Source organism: Megascapheus bottae, chromosome X (assembly GCF_031878675.1).
Source record: "Megascapheus bottae isolate mThoBot1 chromosome X, mThoBot2.hap1, whole genome shotgun sequence".
NCBI lineage: Eukaryota > Metazoa > Chordata > Mammalia > Rodentia > Geomyidae > Megascapheus > Megascapheus bottae.
In genome coordinates, this window is record NC_143547.1 from 71,043,626 (window position 1) to 71,057,415 (window position 13,790).

Sequence of the window (13,790 nt, forward strand, 5' to 3'; positions counted from 1 at the left end):
CTGATGCTGGAGGCACATTCCTATAATATTGGATATTAAAGAGGCTGAGATCTGGAGGATCAAGATTTGAATTCAGCTCAGGCAGAAAAAAGTCCATGAGACTTTGCTCTGAAACAACCAGCAAAAACCAGGGCTGGATGTGTGGCTCAACTAGCAGAATATCAGCTGAGAATGAGGCCCAGAGTTCAAATCTTATTACTTCTGAAAAAGACAAACACACAGAAGGGAGGGAGGGAGGGAGGGAGGGAGGGAGGAAGAGAGAGAGAGAGAAGCATACAAGGAAAAACAAGTCATACATTGGCCAGAAACAGTAGCTAAAGCTTGTAATCCTAGTTATTTGGAAGGTGTAGATAAGACTTAAGGCCAGCCTGGGCATAAAAGTACACAAGACTGCATTTCAATCAAATGCTAGATGTGGTGGCACATGCCTGTTATCCCCACTACAAGGGAAACAAAAAGGCGAGGCACAGTGGCATGAACTTGTCATCCCTAGTGAAAAGCACAAGTAGAAGGATCACAGCCCAGGCTGGCCCCAGAATAAAGTAAGATCCTAACCTGTAAATAATCAAGGCCAAAAGGGGCTGGGATTGTGGTTCCAGTGGTAGAGTACCTGTCTAGTAAGTTCCGGGTCATGAGTTCAGTTCCCAGTACCATTAAATAAAAGAAATGAGCATGTTTACAGTTTTATTCCTTTCTACTAGTTAACTTAAGGGTTCTTAAATTTGGTTAGGGGCAGTGAACTACAAAATGTCATTGACAATAACATATGGTATGTTTCTGCCATTAAAATAAACTGTTGAAATAAATATGATAATGTAGTCGTTCTAACAACAGGCATAAGTAAACCTGGTTATTTGCTTGAGTCCAGTAATGCTTACTAGTGGATAGCAGTAACCAGTGCCTACAAAATCAGAACATTTTTATAAAGCAAAAACTAAAAAAAAAAAATTAAGCATTATACTTTCATTTTTTTCCCAGCCAACTGGAACAGCCCTAATGTTTATTCAGTTTTTAAAGTATGATACCTTATCTTAACTTACAACAAATAAACATTCTGCAAGATTACACTTTAGGAACAAGTAATTTAAATGGTGGTTGTCATCTAGAAAAAACAGTATGTTGAGCCTGGCAATATAAATCCTCCATTTGTTGTAATAACTAACAGCAGGGTGCAAATTTTTCCCCCAAATAACATTTTTAATGTGATGGAAACACAAATGAGCACTACAACAAACCATTAACTTGAGACTCAAAATGTCAGCATAAGCACAATCTACTAATATGCTGATTGATACATATTAAATGCAAAGGAGGACATTTATAACAATCTAAAAAATTCAATACAATGTCAAGAAACACAAGTCAGCATTATTAAGAAAACCTTACTATAAACATTCTATCATGTCCTCTAATTGAATTCCAAGATGATTTCTGTATTAACATATTAGTTACAGTGTTTTAGGATTCCAGTTAATTTAAGAGCAAGGAACTGCACCAAGGCACATAAGAGTATTGGTTCCTAGACAAGTATAGGTGATTGGCTTTTGTCAGTGCTTTAAATTATATACTACACTAGAAATAAAATGCTAATAGTAGTCAACAATTGGAGGAAGTAATATGCCATACACATCTTGAAATTATTCAAAATGATTATACTGAATATGAAACTAAAAAAGCAATCTTACCTTGTTATCTGGTACATTGTATATATGTTTGTTTATTTGAAATAGGATAGGGAAGCGGGGAAAACAAGATGAGGGGAGGGGGTGAGGAGAGGGGAATGGGGACAAAAACATGAGAAGGGGTATCAATGTTTGTGAAGAAATGCACCTTCTATCTGGCGAATATATTGTAACCCTTCTATTAATTACAATACAAATAAAAAATAAAATTAGAAAAAGAAATAAAATGTGGTGTGAATCCATAGAATGGACAAAGCAATGCACAGGAATGAAATGCTGAATGTGTAACAACATGAATGAATAGTGAGAATATTATTCCAAGTGCAAGAAGCCAGACATGCACTACTGGTCACCACGTATATTCATTACTATAAATACTCTAAATTGAGTAAATCTACCAAGACAGAAATGGGATTAGTGATTATCTAAGATTTTGGATAAGACTGGACAGAAATTGGAAAAAGGCAAGCAGCAATAAAATATAGTGGAAGTATAAATTAGTATAATTTGCGTATAAGAAAATACACATCAGAAGCCTTTAAAACATGCACAACTACTCTGGTGCTGGTGGCTCACAACTGTAATCCTAACCACTCAGGACCAGGACACTGAGATCTGAGGATTGTGATATAAAGCCTGCCCCAGTAGAAAAGCCCATGAGATTCCAATCAACTGCCAAAAAGCTAGATCTGGAGATGTGACTCAAGTGGTAGAACACCAGTCAGGAGCAAAAAAAAAAATCTCAAGAATACAGCTCAGGCCCTGAGTTCAAGCACTAGGAATCACAAACACACACACACACACACACACACACACACACACACACACACACACACACCCTCCATAGAAAACTTCTTCCCTTCTAATAATTATACTTATATTAGTAATCATTTTATAACTTAAATTTTACCTATAGCTAGGTTGACTTCAGCACACTTTAATATAATAAAAAAGACTTTGGAGTATTAACCAATACTTAATAGTGGTTTATTAATTTTAAGAAGATGGCATATTAACATAGGCAAATATTTAACATCCATTAAACATCAAAAAATTCATATATACTGTCAGCTTTACATATCTTTCTCCATCAAAAGCTGGATATAGTATGCCATGTGCTTATTAGGGAACAAATAAATGCAAAACATATCCTGGACCCCAGGCTCATACCAGACATTGCTAAATACTGAAAATACAAATATATAATTAAGGCAAAAGTTCTATGTAGAAGCTCAATTTTTAGTAAGGAGTCATGTAAATATATAACTGCAATGTTGCAATAAATGCTGATTATGTGCTATGGAGACACAGTATGAATATAAATGAAGAGTATAAACATTTATTAGAATGAGGTAAGGGATGCTTCCTAGAAGAGATGGCTCTTAAATTACATCTTAATATGGGAACTAGGCAAACAATGATAGGGTGAGGTACTCCAGAGAGTAGAAACTGAACAAACATCAAAAATATGTAACAGGAAAGAATATTAGGTGTTTTAAAAAATAAGATATAGTTTTGCCAACAAAAGATGAGGCTGTAGAGACAGGTTAGTTTATACTTCAGGGTACATTGTATATTATGCAAGGAACTAGAATTCATCATTGGACAATCAAAACTAGAGGGGTTTTTAATAAAGAGGTGAAGAGAACAGAGCTCAACATTTTATGAAGATCAATTGACGGCAGTGTGAAAGTAAATTGGAATCAGGTAAGATGAGGAAGGAGACCATTAAGGTCCCTGAAGATTAAATCCATGCATTTACCCCTGCTGAATTCTAATAAACCTGTATAAAAAAGAAAGATAAAAATCACAAGGAGAAAAATAATGGCAAAACAAATGTGGCAAACAACAGGGTTTATACTAGAGAACTCTAGAAAGGACACTGAGTTAACAGAACTAGGTAATTTAAAGTGGCATTGAAAGACAAGCTGGAAATCAGATTATAAATGATTAAGAAGCTGAGTGAATGCTCTCCTCCACATCCTCTATCTGGATAATTCTTCGTATCCAGGTTCTGCAGATGATTTTGCACTAAAGAATGTGAACCAGATAAGCTCTGGATAAAGAAAGGAAGAACAAGGAAAGGGCAAGGATTCTGAACCAAAAGTATAGATTAAATAAAAATTGACAAGGGATTAAGTAAAAGCCTAAAAACTGAACATACATATTCCAGTTCCAAGAATACTGGGTTAACACCAGTATTTCGCTCAGTTGAGCGAAATAGCTCAGGGACAGCACCCAGATTCTAAGTTCAAGCCCTAGGACCAACACACAAAAAATGATAGCTCTGTAGGTCCTTCAAGACCTAATGAAGTGATCTTATACTAAGTTAATAAACCCACTTAACAAAACTAAAACATTTAGCCTATCATTTTTATTATGAATAAACAATCAAAAAGTACCAGACAAACAAGGATATCCTAATAGGATAATAACTAAAACAGAATAGAGATATAAAATGCTAAAATAAACAATATTAAGAATAAAGTCCTTTTTGAAAAAATTAATATCCTTATTCTATTCTTATTTTTATGAACCCATGAAAGAAACATGTGAATACTTCATGAATCCACAAATTAGAACATAATTCTATTAAATAACATACATACACATAGCACAGTTCTTGCAAAATAAAAACTATGGCAGCAAGTAAAGATAAATAAAAAACATTGCAATAAAAATTTGAATACAGGTCTGGGAGTTTGGCCTAATGGTAGAGTGCTTGCCTAGCATGCATGAAGACCTGGTTTCAATTCCTCGGTACTATATACATAGAAATAGCCGAAAATGGTGCTATGGCTCAAGCGGTAGAGCTCTAGCCTTGACTAAGCCCAAGAACAGTGTTCAGGCCCTGAGTTCAAGCTCCAGGATTGGCAAAAATAGGTGAATACAGTCAGGCACTAGTGTCTCACACTTGTAATCTTAGCTACTCAGGAGGCTATCTGATGATAGAGGTTTGAAGCCAGCCCAGGCGGGAAAGTCTGTGAGACTCTTATCTCCAATAAATCATCAAAAAAATGGAAATGAAGTTGTATCTCAAATGGTAGAGCACTAGCATTGAGCAAAGGAAGCTCAGAGACAGCACCCAGGCTCTGAGTTCAAGACCCAAGACCAACAAAAACAAAACCCAAAACTAAAACAAAAAACAGAAACAAGTTGAGCATAGAGCCAAAAAAATTACAAAATTACAAAGAAAAAAAAGGAAAGAATAGAAATGTAGAGTATTACAAGAAAGAACAGATAACACAGAGAAATAAGTCAGAAGAAATCTAATGTAAGAAAATAGCCTCTAACAGAGAAAAATGCCGTTCCTAATTCACCAATACCAGGATTAGTGAATGCAAAAGCTCCACATCTGAGTACATCCTCTACAATATAAGGGTTCTGAGTGGGAACTTAACGTTTTCCTTAAGATGAACACCCACATAAATGAAGAGGTCAAGATAATTAAAGAACCTAGAAACCCAAATTTGTCAGCATACAGGCTACAAATAAACTCATCCTATTTTCTCCACATAACCATCAACCTTTGGGTTACCAGAGAACACAACTAGGAAAAACAGAAACTCACCTAAAACTTAGCCAAGCAAAGGAAAAAGAGGTTAGCAGGTTAGCTTCCTTGCTCTATCTCTGGGATACTGATGGCCTCTTTTTTTTTTTAAGTAACGATTGTAGATTTGCACTCAGTTTTGTCGGTCTTATTTTTAGCTTTACTATTATTTCTTTTTGGACCCAGAATATTATCTTCAGAATATTAGGCAAATGATAAGAATAATCAACCTTCTTAAATAGAACATGTACAAATTCAAATAAAATACAAATAAATGATTGAATTAAATGAGGAAGACAGTAAGTTCCATTCTAGAGATTAATGGATAGTTCAACACATGCAAATTGATGAGCATAATATAATACACAAACAGAAAGACAAAAATTATGTTCATCAAGAAGTACAGAAATAGCATTTGACAAAATTCAATATCCCTTCACAAGAAAAGCTCTGTAAAAATAGTAGCAGAAGTAATGTACCTTAGTATAAATAAAGGCTATATATGACAAATTGACAGACAGCATCATACTAAATGGGAAAATATTGAAACCATTCCAAATAGTAAAATTGAATATGGGAATCTTTTAGCTCAGTAGGTAGGGCTCTTGCTTAGCCTGAATCTTAAGTTTGATTCTTAGCACTGCTAAACACAAAAGCAAACAGAACCACACAATACAAACAAAACTGGTGCTATAGTACAGAAACTGGTCATATATTACAGATTAGAAAGCTCTGGAAAATGTGAATCAAAGAAAATGGAAACCAAAGCCTTGAGCTGAAGAGCTCAGGGACAGCGCCCAGGCCTAGTTCAAGCCCCATGACCCACACACAAAAAAAAAAGAGAAAAAATATGAAACCGATAGATTTAAATAAGTGAGGGCCTTAGGGAATGAATATCTGGTAAACACTGAAAACTTGAAATAAGATTCAAAAGAAATCAAAACTGGTGAATAAAGAGGAGATAAGATAGTTTATATATTGGCCTGAGAGTAGCAGTTGTATAATCGTAATTCAAATGTTAACTATTGATGGAGGTGAACTTTATGATATATGAAATATATTTGGAGAATGAAGACATATAGTCATATAATGAATTGTGAGTTAAATATTCACGTTTCATTTTGCAGTTAGTAGAGAATGCTTAATATGGGAAAACTAAAAAGTAGCAATACACATGTAAAATGTTAGCTAAAATAATTTAAGAAATGATTGCAACTGAGGATGAGAAATGGGGTTTGGAAGAAAGTAATAAACCTTATAAAGTTACTATACTTTAAGTTTCTGTACTATGAAAGAGGCTGAAACAAGGTGTCTGTTAAGAAGTAAGGATTAATAAATATAATCATCATTACTTAATGAAGAAGTAGAAATACCCTGCCTTAGATTACTGAATAAAAACTTTAGTTGAGAAAAGGTAAATGATTTATAGATACAGGAGACAGTTTCGTTTTAGACAAGTGTTATTTGAGGCTCCTTTGGATATTAATGTGCAGACGTTTGTTAACATGGTATTTTACAATGAATACTAAAATAAATATTAGTGTAAATGGTTGGAGATAACAACTACAGTTAAAATATTGCTAATTATCAGAAATGACTTAAAACAAATACTGTTAGAAATAAAGAAAGGTCTCAAATAAGTTATCTAAAATTCCTACTTTAAGAAAAGGGTAAACAAAATCACAGATAAGAATGGTAATATCACGACAGCAATTACCAAGATCCAGAGCATCATAAGGTAATACTTTTCAAACCTTTATGTCAACAAATTTGAGAATCTAGAAGAAATGGATGAATTTCTAGCCAATATTTACCTACCCAAATCAAACCAACACAACCTAATCCAACTAAACTGACATATTTCAAGCACTGTAATAGAACTAGAAATAAGAGACCTCCCATAAAAGAAAAGCCCAGGGCCAGATGGATTCACAGCTGAATTCTATAAGGTCTTCAAAGCAGAGCTCACACCAAAACTCCTCAAGCTCTTCAATGAAATTGAAAACAAAGGCTCTTTGCCAAACTCATTCTATGAAGCCACTATAACTCTCATCCTCAAATCAGACAGAGATTCATCAAAGAAAGAGAACTATAGACCCATTTCTTTGATCAATATTGATGCAAAACTTCTCAACAAAATACTGGCTAACCGTCTTCAGCAATTCATCAAAAAAATTATACACTATGTTCAATCAGGAATCATCATAGGGATGCAAAGCTGGTTCAACATACACAAGTCAATTAATATAATTCAATATATCAATAGGAGCAAGGACAAGAATCACATGATTGTCTCAATAGATGCAGAAAAGGCATTTGGTGAGATCCAACCCCCCTTTATGCTAAAAGCTCTGTAGAAACTAGGAATCCATGGAACATTCCTCAGTATAATAAAGGCTGTGTACGACAAACACACAGCCAAAAGCTAAAGCCATTTCCTCTAAAATCAGGAACGAGACAAGGATGCCCACTCGCTCCACTCCTCTTTAACATAGTACTAGAATTCCTAGCCAGAACAATAAGGCAAGAAGCAAGCATAAAGGGGATCCACATGGGGAAAGAGGAAGTGAACGTTTCCCTCTTTGCAGATGACATGATTCTGTATTTAAAGAACCCTATAGACTCCACTCCCAAGCTGCTTGAGCTGATTCAAAACTTTGGCAAGGTAGCAGGGTAGAAAATTAGTCCTCAAAAAATCAACTGCCTTCCTTTATGTCAACAAGAGAAACGAGGCAACAATGAGGATAGCAACTCCTTTTGCAATAGCCTCAAAGAAAATAAAATACCTAGGAATTAACTAAAAATGTAAAGGACCTTTTTGATGAAAACTTAAAAACTCTGAAAAAGGAAATTAAAGCAGAACTGAGGAAATGGTAAAACCTCCCATTCTCCTGGATTGGAAGAAACAACATCGCAAAAATGGCAATCTTGCCAAGGGCTATCTACAAATTCAATGCAATACCCATCAATATTCCAATGTCATTCTTTAAAGAAATAGAAGAGGCAATCCAAAATTTCATATGGAATAATAAAAGACCCCATACAGCAAAAAAATTCTTAGCAGAAAGAACAGCACAGGAGGAATTTCAATACTAAACCAATGCAATAGAACTGAGCATCCAGATATTAACCCACAGACCTATGGCCACCTAATCTTTGATAAAGGAGCCAAAACATAGAATGGAAGAAAGACAGAACTGGTTAAGCACATGCAGAAAATTAAGTTGGCTCCTTCTTTTTCACCCTGAACCAGGGTTAACTTCAAATGGATCAAAGACATCGATGTAAAAGCAGATACACTGAAAACTTTACAAGAAGGAACTGGAGATACACTAGGTCCTTGGCACAGGTCAAACTTTCTTAATAAGGACCCAGAAACAACAAATCAGAGAAAGTCTGGATAAGTGGGACTGCATTAAACTGCAGAGCTTCTGTAAGGCAAAAGATATAGCTAGCAAACTAATTAGAAAGCCTACAGAGTGGGACAAGATCTTCACCAACTATATACTACAGACAAAGGCCTAATATCTAAAATATATCAAAAGCTCAAAAAATTGAATCACTCCAAAACTTATCTCCAAAGAAACAACCATCCCATTAAAAGATGGGCCAAAGACTTAAAGAGAGTCTTCTCTGAAGAAGAAATAAGAATGGCCTATAGACACATGAAGAAATGCTCAGCATCTATGGCCATAAAAGAAATTCAAATCAAAACAACTCTAAGATTCAACCTCACTCCAGTTAGAATGGCCATGATCAAGAAATGTAATAATAATAGATGCTGGAGGGGATGTGGCCAGGAGGGATCACTGCAACACTGTTGGTGGGAGTGCAAACTCGTTCAACCACTATGGAAAGCAGTATGGCAGTTCCTCAAGAGACTAAACATAGAGCTCCCCTATGACCCAGCAATTCCACTTCTTGGCATTTACCCAATCGTCCAGAAACAAGGACAGACTAAATCCACTAGCACAGTGATGAGTGGATCAACAAGATGGGGCATTTATACACAATGGAATTCTATGCTGCTGTCAGAAAGAAGGACATCGCTCCATTTGTAAGGAAATGGAAAGACATAGAAAAAAATCATATTAAGTGAAGTAAGCCAGACTCAAAGGAACATAGGCTCAATGGTTTCCCTCATTTGTCATAATCAGTAGAAACCTTGGTCTCTCCTAGGAGAAATTTACAATAGAGCAAAACCTAGATATATAAGGCCATATAGGATGACGGTAAATGAAAGGACCTCCAGGATATAGAAACAAAAGCCATATAATGAGTGATTGTTGTCCTTAATGTACTATGTTATCTCATCGCTTTTGCTGTCCCTTGGTTATCTCATATTGTTACAGTGTTTCACCTTGTTATCTGATATATTGTATACATGCTTATTTGGTTATTTGAAATGAGATAGTGAAGGGGGTAAAAAAATATAAGGGGCTGGAATGGGGGGAGGGAAATGGGAACCAAGACATTAGAAAGGGTATCAATGTGAAGTAATGCATTTTCTATCTGGTGAATATAATGTAACACTTCTATTAATTACAATAAAAAAATAAAAATGTAAAAAAGAAAATAGAAAAGGGTAAAATTACTCAAAAGCATGCAGAAGGAAGACAATAATAAAGACAAGAGAAGCTACCAATAAGACTGCAAACAGAAACACCACAGGAGAAAAATAAAATCAATGAAACCAAAAGCTATTTCTTTAAGGAAAAAAATCAATAAAATTAGCAAACCTGTAGGCAAGAGAGAAAAATAAAACCAGAGAAAACATAAATCACCAATATCAGGAAAGACACAGGATATATCACTGTAGATTCTAAAGCAATTGAAAGGATAAAAAGGAAATTCAATAAACAACTTTATGCTTACAAATTCAACAACCTAGCAGAAATGCACTAACTCCTCAACAATCCCCACAATCAATGGAAATTCAACCAAGATGAAATAGATAATCTGCTTAGTCCTAGAAACATCAAAAATTGAATTTGTAATTTAAAAGCTGCCAAAAAAATATCCAGACCCAAGCAAATGTTTAGTACTCTACTAAACATTTAAAGAACCGAAACCATTGCTTCACAAATTCCTTTATAAAAAGTGCACAATATTAATCTAACAAAACTAGACAAAGAATACAAATGAAAATTATAGACCAATACATCTTTAGATACTTAAAATATATCATATATTGGTACATATGCTTATTTGGTTATTTGAAATCAGATAGGGAAGGGGGGAAAACAAGATGAGGGGTGGGTGTGGGGGAGGGAAATGGGGACCAAGACATGAGAAAGGGTATCAATGTTTGTGAAGTAATGCACCTTCTATCTGATGAATATAATGTAACCCTTCTACTAATTACAATAAAATATATGAAAAATATCATATATTTTAAATATTCAACCAAATATTAGCTAACTTAATACAATGATTTTTTCAAAGTATTTATAAATCAGGACCAAGTACATTTACTTCCACATAATATATATATGTAAATGACTCAACATTTCAAATGCTTCACTATAATCAACTGTATCTCAATGAATTAAGAAAAAATAATATATCAACTGATGAAGAAAAACCTTGACAAAAATTCAATCTCTACTCATTAAAAAAATCTCAGCTAGTTAACAGAGAGGAATTACATGCATTTGATCTAGAGCATCTATAAAAACCCTATAGCCAACATACCCCACAGCAATGACTAGTCTTTCCACATGAGGATAAGAGAAAAAACAAGGATGCTGCTCTCATTTCTCTTACTCAGAGCGTACTGGGAGGTGTAGTCAGTGCAAAAAAAAAAAAAAAAAAAAAAAACATCCAAGTGAGATTCTTCCTTTGGAAAGAAAGAACTAATACTACAGTTATTTGCAGATATAATAATAATGCATTTATTTGCAGATATCATATCTGCTTATGAAGAAAATCCCCACAAATCCACAAAAAGCTCCAAGAACTAAGAATTGGGTCCAGCAGCACCAAAGGGTTTAAGATCAACATACACACACAAAAATATTGTGCTTGTAAAGTATTAGCAATAAATGTCGAGATTTGAGGCCAACCTGGGCATACATTCAAGACCTCTTCTCAACCAATAGCTAAGCATGGTGACACAAATCTATTATCCTAGCTACATAGGAGCCTGAGACCAAGAGAACTGAAGTTCCAGGCCAACTTGAGGAAGTAAGGAAGAAAGGAAGGGGGTGGGGAGGGAATGAGGAGTCTGTAAGACTCCATCTAAGTAGAAGACAGACTAAATATAACAGGTAGATCACCATCCACTTGTGAAAAATTTGAGACCCTGTTTCAAAAGAAACAGCAAAAAAAGGCTGGAAGCATGGCTCAGCAGTAGAGCACTTGCCTTGCAAGCACAAGGCCCTGAGCTCAAAACTTCAGTAGTGCCAAACACATCAAATAAATCATTGATAAAGTAGTCATCATCAAAGTTGGAAATATTTGTTTTCAAGTAACACTATTAAGAAGATTAGTAGATAAGCTAAAGAATAGGAGAGAGTATTCACAAGTCATATATCTGATAAAGGCCTTGCAAACAGAGTTAATGAAGTACTTGTAAAAGTGAACAAAAAAAAAAGAATTAGAAGACAGGCAAAAGACATAGGAGATTTCAAAGAAATGGATATTATAATAATAAGTATGCACAGTAAAAGAACTTCAGCATCATTAGGCATCAGGGAAGTGCAACATTATATTGACATTTCTATACATCCATCTCAGGAATAAAATTTAAAATACTGGAAACAACAAATATTGGTAAACACAAAAGCTTCATTACTCTTACATAAATAATGAGATCATGAAACAGTACATCCCCTTTGGAATGCATATGATGATTTCTTATAAAATTAAACATGTATCTGGGCACTGGTAGTTTATGCCTATAATCCTAGCTACCCAGGAGGAGATCTGAAAATTGCAGTACAAAGTCAGCCTAGGCAGAAAAGTCCATGAGACTTATCACCAATTAACCATCAGAAAAGTGAAACTGGAGCTATGGTTCAAAGTGGTAGAGCCCTAGCCTTGAGCATAAAATCTCAAGGACAGCACCTAAGCCCTTAGTTCAAGCCCCAAGACAGACGAAAAAAGAAAAAAAAGCCTGCCTCATAAAATTAAACATGTAACCAGAAGAGAGTGAGGGAAGGGGTGATACTGTCTAAAAAGAAATGTACTCATTACCTGGCTTATGAAATAGTAACCCCTCTGTACATCACCTTTATAATAAGAATTAAAAAAATTGATATATTCAAAGTATTGTTATTACCAGTCCTGGGGCTTAAACTAAGGGCCTGGGCACTGTCCTTGTGCTGTCTCATGGCTAGAGTTCTACCACTTGAATCACAGCCCCATTTCTGGCTTTTTCTGTGCGTGTGGTACCAAGAAATTGAACTCAGAGTTTCATGCATGCTAGGCAAGTGCTCTCCCACTAGGCCACTCTCCTGGCCCTTCGAAGTATTTTTTTTTTTTGCCAGTCCTGGGCTTGAGCTCAGAGGCCGAGCACTGTCCTTGAACTTTCTCAAGGCTCTATACTTGAGCCCCTCAGCACCACTTCTGGCTTTCTTCTATGTATGTGGTACCAAGGAATCGAACCTGGGTCTTTGTGCATGCTAGGCAAGCACTCTACCACTAGGCCAAACTACCGGTCCCTTCAAAATATTTCTTAAAATCCTAATAAACATGTACTCCCATATGATCCAGCAATTCCACCCTGGGGTTTTTATCCCAAAGAAATGCAACTATGAACATAAATGTTCATAGGAGGCTTAGTCATAGTAAATATTAACTTGAAGTAGCACAGATGTCCTTCAACAGAGGGTTTAACTTGTATGCTCATACCATAAAATCCTACTTAGCAATATGTAAGATCAAACTGCTAAGACACATAGCAACTCAGATAGTTCTTCAGGGAATTATGTTGAATGAAAATAAATAAACCAATCCACAAATTTTACATGCTATGTGATTTTATTTATACAATACAACAAAATGATAAAATTTTTACAAAGTACTAGATTAGTAGTTCTAGGAATTAGGAACCGGGGGTAACTGTAAGTCGTGGTGAAACCCTGTAGGGCATATAACTGGTCTGTACCTTGGTATGGTGAAGGACTATGAAAACTTCATGTGTTCCAGATGCATGTGAATAAAAAGCATATACTGCACGCGTACAGTGAACTATAAACTCATTGATATATATATATATAATGAATTCATGTTAATAGAAAATAAGGGGTTAAGCTGAGTGTAGTTGCTCACACCTGTAATCCTAGCTACTTAGGTGGCTGAGATCTGAGGATCTTGGTTCAAATCCAGCCTGGGCACTAAAGAACGTGCTACTCTTATCTCCAATTAACCACCAGAAAACCAGAAGTGGTGCTGTGGCTCAAGTGGTAGGGCAGTAGCCTTGGGGTGAAGAGCTCAGGGACAACATTCAGGCCCAGAGTTCAAGTCCCATGACCACCAAAAAACAAGAAAGAATAGAAGGGGTTATATGTAGTGGTTCACACCTGTAATCCATGACACTCAGCAGTGGAGATCAA

General features: G+C 35.5%; 1 protein-coding gene across 1 annotated transcript in view; it reads right to left on the reverse strand.

Annotated features, from left to right (window-relative positions):
* The window catches only part of Nup62cl (nucleoporin 62 C-terminal like), a 62,884-nt gene that overhangs the window by 739 nt on the left and 48,355 nt on the right, over positions 1-13,790 (reverse strand). The gene's annotated exons all lie outside the window — the stretch shown is intronic.